General features: G+C 41.2%; 1 non-coding gene across 1 annotated transcript; it reads right to left on the reverse strand.

Moving 5' to 3' along the window:
- Positions 1–1427: 1427 nt before the first annotated feature.
- LOC148919287 (small nucleolar RNA R71) lies at positions 1428–1534 on the reverse strand. Its single transcript, XR_016125734.1, has one exon. It is a non-coding gene; the product is annotated as a small nucleolar RNA R71 (small nucleolar RNA).
- Between the last annotated feature and the right edge of the window lie 12621 nt (positions 1535–14155).

Consider the following 14155-nt stretch of genomic DNA (forward strand, 5'->3'; position numbering starts at 1 on the left):
CAAGGGTTTCCTCGCATGAATTTATTTTCACTCATGTTGTTTATTTTCGCTTTTAATCTTTGTGAACATGATGTGTAACTAAATTCATAGCTAGGGATTTCGATGTAGCCTTGCAACATTGATCCATGTTTCTAAGTTAAAGTATTCAGCCATCAATCTGCTTTTGTTTCATTCACTGAATCTATTGTTAAATTTGTTTGTCAATTTTAATGTCCGATCACCATTAGGTTGCCTTCACAGATTATCTAGTCAAGGTTATTGTAAACATCATGCTTAATCTTGGTAGACATGTGAATGAATGAAGAGAATGCTATGCAAACATCCTGCCATGTGTTTTTTTCGGTTCTTAACGCTTTTCTTGCATGGTAATGACTCTTAACTTGGAACCAAAGTTGAACATCCCAATTAGGTTGCATATTAGGAGAATTTGATCAAAACCACACATCATATGGCTGATCATATATATGTAAAACAAACTCGAAACAAGTTGGTAGTTGAATACGGTTTAATTTTATAAACATGGAATTGGTTTTGCAATGGTGAATTCAAATCTCCTGTCTCATCCCTATTCTTCTTACATCAATATCTCATTCGCTACATCTGTCTTGCATTTTAAGTTATCTTTCATTTACAACACAAACTACTCTCAATTTGTTACTTACTTTAGTTAGGGTTCTTTCAAAACTAGTAATTTATAGAGGTCCAATCGGTCCTCGTGGTTCGACACCCTTACTTGTACCATTATACTAACCATATATTGCCACTTGGAAGGAACACAACAAAATTTTACGCCACATGGCTGGGACTCGATTTCATCCTCATGGATTGCTTGGTCTCAAACCCTAATTTCGCTTTATTTTTGTTTTACAGGTAGTATATGTCGATACACTTGCCTGAATAGGCGAAAGACTTGAACGGTTAAAGAGCAACACTTTTGAGAATTCTCAGACGCCTAGTGCCTGCACTAGCTGTATAGAAGAGTACAATAGTTCTTCTAGCCCAATGAGTGTAGATTCTTTCGATAACTCTAACTCGGAGAAGAAGAGATGGTCATGGCAATAACGATGACAACCGAGCTTTGGAAGATTATGCTCAACCAGCTTATACCAAATTCACCTTCACAAGATCTTGTCGCCTACAAGCTAGAAATTATGAACTCAAATCTTCTCATTTTCACATGCTTCCTTCTTTTTATGGTTTACCTAACGAAGATCCATTATCCCATATTAAGGAATTCTACAATGTTGTGAGTAGGTTTACCTTTGCAGGGAGTGAGTGAAGCAAATCTTAGGATAAGGGTTTTTCCTTATACATTGAAAGATAGAGCAAAGAATTGGCTAATGACGTTAGCACCTGGTTCGCTCACCACTTGGGATGCCGTAGCTAAGAAGTTTCTGGAGAAGTTTTTCTCAACTCAAAAGACAGCTACGTTGAGAGGGCAAATCTTCAACTTTAAACAAGATGATGGAGAACCTTTCAATGAATGTTGGGAGCGTTTCAAAGGCCTATTGCTCCAATGTCCACATCATGGGTTACCTCTTTACTTACAAATGCAAATTTTTTATGATGGACTAACCCAAACATGTCAATCAACTATGGATAATGCAAAGGTGGAGCTTTGAAGAAGAAGAATGCGCAAGAGTCATATAACATTTATGAGATGTTGGGATCTAATGCTCAACACAAAGATACAAGAGGTAAACGAGTTGGAATGTATGAAATGAGTTCTAATAATGATCTTACTTTGCAGGTGGCTAGTTTGGAAAAGAAGCTCGATTCTGTGCTCAATATGGCGCCTAAGATAGCTGAGGTGTGTGCCATTTGCAACATACCAGGTCATCCTACTTATCAATGCCCAGCTAGTGAGGCTTATCCCGAATTGCGTTCAAGAGCAAGTGAATCTCATGAATTCTTACAATCAGAGGCCGAGGAATGACCCATTCTCTAATACATATAACCCTGGTTGGAGAGATCATCCCAATCTCTCATGGAAGAATAACAATCAATTTCAAAATTTCCAACCAAAGCTCGCCACTACGCTTGAAGATACTGTCAAAATGCTAGCTCAGAACACCGTTCAATTCCAGCAACTACCAATAGTACTCTCCAACAACATTCAGCTGCTCTAACCAAAATGGAGACACAATTAGGTCAGATTGTCGATGCTTTGAGTCAAAGAGAACCCGGAAATTTCCAAGCCAACCGTGATACTTCAAAGGAACCAAGAGCAGGCCAAAGCGGTCATAACACTTAGAAGTGGTAAGGTTATTGATAATAGATTTGGCAATGAAGTTACTAATGAATCTGATCATGTGAATGCAGGCCCCACTCAAGAAGAGCATGAGAAACCGAATGAAGATCCAAGCAATGCCACTTCTTCGTATGAAGCTCCAAATTTTCACAAGGCTGAAAAACCTTACACTCCTCCAATCCCATTTCCTGGAAGACTTGCCAAAAGCAAGCAGGAGAAGTCATTTAAAGAAATTTTTGATATTTTAAGTAAAGTGAATGTTAATTTACCTTTGCTTGATGTCATTAGGAATATGCCAGCATATGGGAAATTTTTCAAGGAGCTAAACACTTATAAGAGGAAGTATGGACCTAATGAAAAGGTGATGGTGTCTGAAAATGTGAGTGTTGTGCTTCAAAGAAAGCTCCCACCAAAACTCAAGGATCCGGGCAATTTTTCTATCAATATCACCATTGGAGACACGCTAGTTGAAAAGGCTATGCTTGACTTGGGGGCGAGCATTAATTTAATGCCCTATTCAGTGTACCTTCAATTAGGTTTGGGGGGTTTGAAGGCAACAACTATTTCATTGCAACTTGCCGATCGATCGTGAAATATCCAAGAGGTATAATGGAAGATATCTTAGTTCTGCTGACAAACTAATTTTGCCTCACGATTTTGTAGTGTTGGACATGGAAGAGGCTCCTATACATGATCGTGAGTTACCTATTTTGCTTGGGAGACCCTTTATGGCCACGGCAAAGACTATCATAGATGTGCAAAATGGTCTCCTCACCATGACTGCAAGTAGGAGAAACTGCAATTCAAAGTGTTTGAATCTCTTTCTCACCCTTCTAGTTCACTTGATTGTTGTTCGATTGATGTCGGATTCACTTGTTTTCTAAGTTTTTGCTGGCACAATCCAATGATCCATTACAATATGTTTTGAGTCAATCTCAAGATGACTTTGATGAAGAAGTGCTCATGGAGATGGTGGCAGCCTTGGAAGCATTAAAACCATATCCCTCCACTTTTTCACCTCTTATAGAGCCATTAGGACCATCTGCCACACATCTGACCCCATCTATTGTTAAACCTCCAAAACTTGAGCTTAAACCACTTCCATCACATCTAAAATATGCTTACCTAGCTGAGTTTGAAACTCTCCCAGTTATCATAGCATCTGACCTCACCCCTTTGGAAGAAGAGAAGCTAATTAGGGTGCTAAAAGAGTTCAAATCAGCCATTGGTTGGTCTATTGCAGATATCAAGGGAATAAGCCCTACCATGTGCATGCATCGTATTTTATTGGAGGAGGGAGCGAAACCAACTCGTGAACCACAAAGAAGGCTCAATCCACACATGAAGGAAGTAGTGAGAGTCTGAAGTGTTGAAGTTGCTAGATGTGGGTATCATATACCCGATTTCAGATAGCAAATGGGTCATCACTGCTCACGAGTGCCTAAGAGGATTGGAATCACAGTGATAAAAAATGAGCATAAAGTGCTTGTTCAAATGAGACCTGCAGCTAGTTGGCGTGTTTGCACCGACATGAAGTTGAATTCGCACACTAGAAAAAGATTATTTTCCTATGCCTTTTATTGATCAAATGCTTGAGTGATTAGCGTCACTCATATTATTATTTTCTTGATGGATATTCAGGTTATAATCAAATTATGCGTATTGCTCTGTAAGATCAAGAGAAGACTACATTCACCTGTCCTTTTGGCACTTTTGCATATAGGAGGATGCCGCTTGGTTTTGTAATGCCCTCAAAGAACATTCCAACGATGTATGCCGCAATCTTTTCAGATATGATTGAGAGATTTATTGAGGTATTCATGGACGATTTTTCAGTTTTCTTCTTCTTTGATACTTGTCTTAACCATCTCTCTCTAGTGCTTCAAAGATGTCAGGAAACAAATTTGATTCTCAATTGGGAAAAGTGTCAATTTATGGTGAAACAAGGTGTTGTGTTGGGACATGTAATATCCAGCAAGGGTATTGAAGTTGACAAAGCAAAAATTGACATCATCTCAAATATGGCAGCCCCTACTTCAGTGAAGGGAGTGAGAAGCTTTCTAGGACATGCTGGTTTTTATCGTCGTTTCATTAAGGATTTTTCCAAGATCACTCATCCATTGTGCAATCTTTTGGCCAAAGATGTTGTATTTCACTTTGATAAAGATTGTATGAATGCATTTAATACCTTGAAACGTGAACTAACCTCTGCTCCTATCATTATGGCCCCAGATTGGTCTTTGCCTTTTGAGCTAATGTGTGACGCCCCTGACTATGCTATTGGTGCTGTTTTAGGTCAAAGAGTAAATAAGCTGCCACACGAATCTACTATGCAAGTCGGACATTAAACGATGCTCAACTCAATTACTCTACAACTGAGAAGGAGTTGCTTGCTGTTGTTTTCGCTTTAGAGAAATTTCGTTCATATCTTGTTGGCTCTAAAGTTATTGTTTACTCTGATCATGCAGCTCTTAGGTTTTTGTTGACCAAGAAAGATGCTAAACCACGTTTGATAAGATGGATACTCTTGTTACAAGAGTTTGACCTAGAAATTCGAGACAAGAAAGGGAGTGAAAATGTTGTTGCTGATCACTTGTCGCACTTGTTGATGAAAACCATGGAGATGGACAAATTTTGCCTCTCAACGAATCATTCCCGATGAAAAACTCTTTGTCATCCAAGATAAAGAGCCATGGTATGCTGATTTTGTCAATTATCTTGCTTCTAGTGTAATTAGAGATGATTTGACTTTTCAGGAGAGAAAGAAGTTCTTTTCAATGGTGAAACACTACATGTGGGATGAGCCCTATTTGTTCAAGTATTGCCCTGACCAAATCATTCGAAGATGTGTTCCAGAGAGTGAGCAGCAAAGCATACTAACATTCAGTCATGCATTGGCATGCGGAGGTCATTTCAAGTGCCAAAAAGACAGCTTTAAAGGTTTTACAACTGCTTTTTTGGCCTACATTGTTTAAAGATGCTTTGATTTTTGCTCTAAGTGTGATAGGTGTTGAAAATGGGGAGCATCACTGCAAGAATGAAATGCCATTAAACAACATTTTAGTGGTAGAGCTGTTCGATGTATGGGGAATTGACTTCATGGGACCATTCCCATCTTCTTTTGGATACATATACATACTAGTGGCAGTAGATTATGTATCAAAATGGGTTGAGGCAACAACTACAAGAACTAATGATCACAAAGTTGTTTTGAATTTTCTCAAAGATATGATTTTCACTAGGTTTGGAACTCCGAGAGCTATCATTAGCGATGATGGTGGCAATCACTACTGCAACAAACCTTTGAGGCATTGATGAAGAAGTACAACATCACACATAAAGTGGCAACTCCATACCATCCTCAAACCTCTGACAAGTGGAAATCATCAATAGAGAAATAAAGAACATCTTGATGAAAACCATCACCCTACAAGGAAGGATTGGTCACTAAGGTTGAACGATGCACTTTGGGCGATCGCACAACAGATAAGACCCCAATTGGAATGAGCCTTTATCGACGGGTGTTTGAAAGGCATGTCATTTGCCAATGGAGCTTGAGCACCGTGCATATTGGGCCATAAAGAAGTTCAATTTTGATCTCAAAGAAGCCGGGTACAAGGAGGAAGCTCCAACTCAATGAGTTGGAAGAGCTCTAAATGAATCATATGAGAATGCAAGGATCTACAAAGAACGAACCAAGCTCTACCATGACAAAGCAATTTTAGAAGGAGTTTCAACCAGGTATGAAAGTACTTTGTATGACTCACGCTTACGACTTTTTCCAGTAAATTGAAGTCTAGATGGTTGACCATTCAAAGTGCTTCAAGTATTTCCCATGGAGCTATGGAGATAGAAAACATCAAGAATGGGACCCGCTTGAAGGTCAATGGATAGCGCGAAGCCTTATTTGGAGAATGTTTCACAGAGCAGGTTTATGTAGTTATGGATTCTCTCGAGTTCATGACAACTTAGACACACTACCATGTCTTGCCTAGACAATAATAAAGCGCTTGCAGGAGGCAACCTAGCTGGGTTTGTGTTCTTTCCTTTTATTTGTGTTAGTTTTTAGTTTTTATTTTATTTCATTCCATGCACACTGCCAATTTGCATTGCATCCATTCCATTCATTTTTTTTTTTAAGCATCGAGGACAATGTTTAGTTTAGGTTTGGGGGTGTGGGATTTTCGTTTGTTTCTAGTTTTGGTTAAAGTTTGCTTTTGCTTACTAATGTGAATGTATATGAGGTCTATGGTTTATCGACAGGACCCGTCCTTAATTTCCTAACCCGAGATTTAACCCGCAAGGAGACTTCACATCACACCCACGCCGGTTTACTTCCTTAAATCTACGCCTCATTTACCATAGAGATTAAGGGCACGAGACTTTCTGCACAAAATTCGCAGTAGTCTCCCCGTAAATTGAACATTTCCCAAAATTTCCACCCGCACAAAACACATTTTATAACCCATCCGGCAAGACGCACAATATAATCTCATGCAATATTACAAATGGCCTCCGCCTTCAAACGATTCTAGCAGTAACTACCTACAAAGTTTTTATAATAATTTAATGCATCAAACATGCATATAACAATTTCAAAATCTACTCACGCAAGACCTTCACTACTTAGTCCTCAGGACAAGCCTCAATTCAACCAAGTTTTGGGACCAACAACAAGGTCCGAACTAATCTCAATAAGACCACCTATGGGGTCTAATCTGTGGCTGCACCTAGTAACTTCAGCCGCTCACGCATTCCCATCGAGGGATCAAGCCACACGAGCTCTTTCAGATCTATCCTCGCTCCTAATATCAAATAAACCATTACCACCACACAATTACATACATTCTAATATTTATCCATCACAACCCATCAAACACAAACACAATATCACCCTCATACGACGGACGACCCTCAGATGGGGCCTGCAACACGCCGCTAATCCAAAGACACGCGGCGACTACACCGGGCTCCAATACATTCTCACCAGCTCACACAACCATATCTCCTCATACGCCGACGCACCCGCCACGTGATGGGGTCCGCAACACGCCGCTAATCCAAAGACGCGCGACTCACACCGGGCCTCGCTACATTCTCACCAGCCCCACACAACCATATCCTCATACGCCGACGCACCCGCCACGATGGTCCGCAACACGCCGCTAATCCAAAGACGCAGGCGACTCACACCGGGCCGCTACATTCTCACCACCCCGCTCGCTACATTCTCACCGCCATCACACAATCACATCTCCCTCATACGCCGACGCACCCGCCACGATGGGGTCCGCCAACACGCCGCTAATCCAAAGACGCGTGCGACTCACACGGGCCTCGCTACATTCTCACCAAATTTCGACATGATCACAATATGGGGTACAGTGGATAGGCACGTAGCTAACATTCAAACGCTTTATTTACTTTTAAACATCCACACAATTTAAATATATAAAATATAAATTCTACTTCTATACAAGCCTCAACCCTGGCAAAGCATCTGATAATTCTGCAATTTAAATTATATAATAATATCCTAAAATCACGCATAAACCATTTAACTCGACGACGCTCAAGACCTGTCACTAAGGTCATTCTAACCCTCCTGGGATGATAGAACTACAACAAAAGGCTAGCGGTCAACCTAGGGTCAAACTACCCAAACTTGGTCAAACAGGCCCGCGGGGCCCACGACCTCCAAATCATGATCCGACAGCTTCCTATAGGTTCTGTGCTCTAGGACACATGTCCTGCAAGTTTGGTCCAGATCGGACGGTCGGATCGCTCGCGATCGTACGATCGGACGGTCACTAAAACCCTAACCCTAGGGTTGGCATTTTCGAGTATCCGACTCCGCGCTTTACGATCCGAAAACTTACACGATCTGGTAATACTTAGATCAACATATTACAACTTCAGGACCATCCAACGGTCCAAACCTAGCGAACCGGAACTCTAACGGTATCCAAAATGAGATCCGAGCACACCTACGCGCTCGTGACATCGTGAGGATCACAATGGGACAAAAATGCCCTCACCTACAAAGATTGCCACAGCGCCACGCCACACCAGCCGGTGCCTGGGTGTCTGCGATATCGCATCACCGAAAACTTCCAAATCGTGAACCAAGACTCCTACCCTAGGTAATACACCTAATTTGGAGTCACTTTGTTCTTGGACATACCCCAAAAGCTGACCGGAAGTGGCCGGGATCGCGATCGCAAAACCGCCGAATCTCAATAAGTAGATCGAGCTACTTAGCCTCAAAATTTATGAAATCCTACCCAACCATCAGCTAGAGCTCGGAAAATAGGTGAGAATCCATACCTCACTTGCGGAATGGTGGCGGACGACGGAGAACGGCCGCTGAGTTTCACAAAACCGGAGCTTTCTCCTCGCTTTCCGCGAAATCACGGCGGCACAAGCGGCGTAGACCCACCGGGTAGGAAGAGGACGGCGGTCATTTTGTACCGGGTCCCACAACTTTGGTGGTCGGACGACGAACGGCCGCCAAAACGCGTGGCGCCATGGTGTGCCGAAAACCGAGGAGAGAGGGAGAGACGCCGGGAGAGAGAGAGAGACGGGGGCAATTCCGTCTTTTTAACCAAAAATCCAATTTCCAAATATTTACGATTATGCCACTGAGCTTCTTTTGATCATATCTCTCTCGTTACAACTCCGATTCGAGCCCACTACGTGTCTACGGACTCATCTCACCGTGCTCACGAACGGTACAACCGAATTCCCAAATTCCTTCCGGGTAAGAAAATGACCAAAATACCCTTATCCCACTGTAATTTCTCAATTCCACTTAAATTAATTAAACATGGGATAAATTTGGGGTCGGGGTGTTACATTTACAATGAGGACAACTGTGTTGTCATGAAAAGTTCAGATCATTATTTTTTATTTTTATTTTTCAAAGTCAAGTTACTCTTGGAATCATGGTGGTTAAAGTATCATGCTCAAATTCTGGAAGAAGAATTGTGGAGACTACCCTAGAGAGTGATTTTGAGCCTACTTACTTCTTTGAGAGGGTTTAAAGTGTTTGTACTCCTATCTTTTTGCTTCAACTTCATTTCAAATGATCTCATTATTTTTGTTTGATTGAACGCTAAGAATTGTTCTCTTTCGCAGATACCATGTGTTTGGTAACACTCATGAATGAACTCATTGAGATGATGTTAGGCTATGCATGTCTTAACCACCAAAAGGCCTAATTTCTTACCTTTATGTGTGTGTCATTACCCCATTTTGAAGCCAATCATGTTTAGCCATTTTCTTTTCTCACATTTTTTCCCCCATATCCTTTTATCTCAATATGAGATATTTAGCCCATTACAGCTATACCCTATAGTTTGGGGAATACCAAAGTGATGAAGACAAAGATAATTCGAGCTCTACATAAAGAATGTGGTGTGTACCGAGGTATGTGTGCTGGAATTGTAGAAAAAAGAAAGAAAACAGAAACAAAGTTTTAGAAAAGAAAAGAAAAAAAATCAAAGAGGATGTAATTTCTAAATCCTTCCATTATCGCACGAATCCTGGATGCCACGAACAAACAACAAAGATCAATTCAAGAGGAGAGCTTGCTGCTTTCACAAGGAAGACACTTTGGTATGTCCCAAGCTTTAGTATTTCCTATCCTTTCTTTCATAGCCCCTGACCTAAGCCTTAACATTACAAACCTTGTGAAAGACCTAGCTGATCTTTGAGGATGTATTCATGAGTGATGCTAAGTATGTGTGCTATCCATATTCTTAGTGTTTGATTCCCTTCATGAGATCTGCCCAGAAATTGTGCTTTTATTTCATATTTCATATGTGAGATTTTGATTTCCTTTTACATAACTTCACTCACATATGTTTGAGGAGAGACCGTGCCTTAGGATCTGAGTGAAAATTTGAGTGATATCTGTGAGGACTAGAGTTGAGGCGATTTCTATCTTTGGCATTTGAGTATGGTATCTTGAAGTCATGGGACATAGAGTAATTATTTTTTTACACTTTATGATATGATTCTTTCAAGTGGCAGACTAGTGGTTTGAATGTATGACTAAGCTTTCATTGGTTCTTATTAGTTTGCTATAAGTATGCTTTAACCAATTTGCTTGCAAGTATACAGATGTTTGTGGGTGTCATCACTGTAAACCCTCAGGAGACACAACTCCTCCTACTAGGGACACCTAGGGGTTTAAAGGCTTGTTGCACATGCTCAGTGCAATCGTTTAGCCAGTGAAAGTGGTCTAGTTAGATTTTAGTGTCTTGTGTGTTTTCAGTTTCAGTTTTGCTCGAGGACTAGCAAAAATCAGGTTTGGGGGTATTTGATAACTCATATATTTATACATTTATACCATCCATTTCTAGTCTATTTGTGATGTTTTTGAGTTAAACATGTTGCGTTTTACCCTATTTTGTGTTAGTATGCAGTTGCACCTACTTTAGGATCAAGTTGAAGGCAAAAGAAATCAAAACATGTCATTTTTGGAGCTGGCCACTATTCAAACGTGGAAAGAAATTTCGTGACCTGTTTTGAAGTCCAAATAAAGATCCAAAGTGAACCTGGCTTGTTTAAAGACTAAGAGCGGAATGGGAAAGTAATGAGGGATTTCTAGCTTTGATTTGGAGGTGCCAAATAAGGAAAAAACGTGCAAAATAAAGGCTGATTTATTAGGATCTCTTTGGAATATCTGACGATGCCTCTTTTACCCCATAAAAACTTGCCTTTTAGCCACTTTCACAGACCCTATTTATTTTGGACGAATTTCACAACCCTAGACATCCTTCTTTTTGTTATTCTCCTTTCACACACTAAAACCCTAATAGCCGCATATATTTCCACCATCAAGACTCATCAGAGGAAATTTGTTCTTGGAGAAGTTCAACATCAGAATTGGTTCAAGGGTTTCCTCTCATGAATTTATTTTCACTCATGTTGTTTATTTTCGTTTTAATCTTTGTGAACATGATGTGTAACTAAATTCATAGCTAGGGATTCGATGTAGCCTTGCAACATTGATCCATGTTTCTAAGTTAAAGTATTCAGTTCATCAATCTGCTTTCTTGTTCATTCACTGAATCTATTGTTAAATTTGTTTGTCAATTTTAATGTCTGATCACCATTAGGGTTGCCTACAGATTATCTAGTCAAGGTTATTGTAAACATCATGCTTAATCTTGGTAGACATGTGAATGAATGAAGAGAATGCTATGCAAACATCCTGCCATGTGTTTTTTTCGGTTCTTTAACGTTTTCTTGCATGGTAATGACTCTTAACTTGGAACCAAAGTTGAACATCCCAATTAGGTTGCATATTAGGAGAATTTGATCAAAACCACACATCATATGGCTGATCATATATATGTAAAACGAACTCTGGAAACAGGTTGGTAGTTGAATCGTTTAATTTTATAAACATGGAATTGGTTTTGCAATGGTGAATTCGAAAAATCCTGGTCTCATCCTATTCTTCTTACATCAATATCTCATTCAACATACATTCGTCTTGCATTTTAAGTTATCTTTCATTTACAACACAAACTACTCTCAATTTGTTACTTTCACTTTTAGTTAGGGTTCTTTCAAAACTAGTAATTTATAGAGGTCCAATCGGTCCCTGTGGTTCGACACCCTTACTTGTACCATTATACTAACCATATATTGGCACTTGGAAGAACACAACAATCAATTGTGCAGTACTTGCACCCAGCATAAAGGTTATTATTGGCCAGAGATGAAGAAGCAAGCAACTGAACTACAATCCGATTGTCCCACCTGCTCTCACGATACCCTCTACGGAGGAGTCATTCACTTTTCATTTGCGGAAGATTGGCGGACTCCATACTTGGCATTCTTTGTTGGAGGAACTCTGCCGACCAACCCCAAGCTTGCCTATAAGCTCAAAAAGACCATAAAGAGGTACTTTGTTGATGGGTCAACTCTCTATCGGAAGGGGTTTAATGGTGAGCCATTAAAGTGCTTGGGAGAATCAGAAGCGCGTCAAGCCATGCAAGAGATACATGCTGGAGAGTGCGGAGAGCACCAAGGAATGAAGAAGCTTCACCGGCAGCTACTAAGCATTGGGTATTATTGGCCTACCATGAAGAAGGATGCACATGACTTTGTTAAGAAATGCCACACCTGCCAAATCCATGCTAATCTAAGCCACAAACCTCCCACATTGCTGCAAGACATGCGCACTCCCTGGCCTTTCCATACTTGGGGGCTTGATTTAATTGGGACAATCCATCCCCCTTCCGATGGCTACATATGGATCATCACCGCTACGGAGTATTTCACGAAATGGGTTGAGGCAATTCCCCTTCGAAGGCCACAGGAGCTGCTGTCTCGAATTTCATTCGGGAATACATTGTGTGTAGGTTCGGAATCCCATACAAGATGATCACCGACAATGGCACACCTTTTGTTAACAAGCAAGTAGGTTCAACCCTTAGTGGGTACGGTATCAAGCATCATCGCTCTACGCCTTATTACCCGCAGGGAAACGGTCAAGCGGAAGCTACTAATAAGACGATATTGAGGATTCTAAGCAAGATGGTATATGAGTATCAAGGAGGCTGGAGTGTTCACCTGCCGGATGCTTTGTGGGCTTATCGCACCTCACCAAAGGCGCCGCTACAGGTTTTTCACCTTACTCGCTTGGTAGTATGCGGATCTGAGGCTATTTCACCCGTGGAAATCACCATCCCGACAGCCAGGATAGCAGCTGTCAATGATCTTGAATGGGATGCAAAGACATGCTCAGATTGGCGTTTGTTAGATCTCGGCAGTTGATGAGAAAAGGATGGAAGCTGAAAGAAGGATGACACTCTACAACAAGATCAAGCATTGCCCAAGCCTATAACAGGACCATTAAGCCTCAAGCCTTCAAGCAAGGAGATCTCGTGCTAAAAGTCGTTGAACATGTGAGAAGGCAAAGACTAAAATGGGAGGGTCCATTTGCAGTCAAAGAGGTACATAGCTAATGCGATTATTATCAGCAGTCTCTATCAAGGAAGGCATGCTAACAGACCCCATCAATGGAAAATGGCTCAAGCTGTAATAACCCAAACCTAAAATTAATATTTAATTATTAATTTATTTGAGAAAAAGACTAAAATACCCCTAGAATATTTTATTAGTTTAAAAGTTGACTTTTTGACCGGGAAGGAATTTGAGGATTCCAGTTGTACTGTTTCGCGTAGAGCACGACAAACGAGTCCGTAGACATGTAGTGGACTCAAAACGGAGTTGTAACGAAGGAGTTACGAGCAAAAGAAGTTCAGTGGCAGAACCGTAAATATCTTAAACTTCAAATTTTATAAACCCAGATTTTTCTGGGTTTCGGCAGAGAGAACGAGCCGACTTTCTGAGCTGATTACTCTCAGCTCCGACCCCCGATTCAGGCAATACCAGTGCCAAATGAACCACGAAACTTCCTCTTCCAACTTCAGCCATTCGCCGCCATGATCCGCCGCCATAGTCGCCGGAAACAGCCACGAAACAGGCGGCGCTGGACCGGTTTTGAGAACTTCCAAGCGTTCATTCTCCGTCGTCCGGCCACCGTCGGACGAGTGAAGTATGGTTTTCTAGCTATTTTTCATGCTCTAGCTGCTGGTTGGGTAGGATTTCAGAAATTTCTAGCGTAAATAGCTCGATTTACGAGTTAGGTTTCAGCCGGTTTGAGTCATCTTTGTTCAGGCCATTTCCGGCCACTTTGGGGTTGGTCGAAGAACAAAAGTGGCTCCAAATAGGGTGTTTTACCTAGGATAGGAGTCTTGAGCCGAGATGTTGAGATTTTCGGTGACGTTATCGCTTTAGGCACCACGGCTGCCGAGCGTGTGGCGGCGCGATAGCGATGGGGTGGGGACCACGATCAATTCGAGTGATCTCCTAGTCCTCACG

This window comes from Prunus mume, linkage group LG3 (genome assembly GCF_029339155.1).
Source record: "Prunus mume cultivar Tortuosa linkage group LG3, ASM2933915v1, whole genome shotgun sequence".
Lineage (NCBI taxonomy): Eukaryota > Viridiplantae > Streptophyta > Magnoliopsida > Rosales > Rosaceae > Prunus > Prunus mume.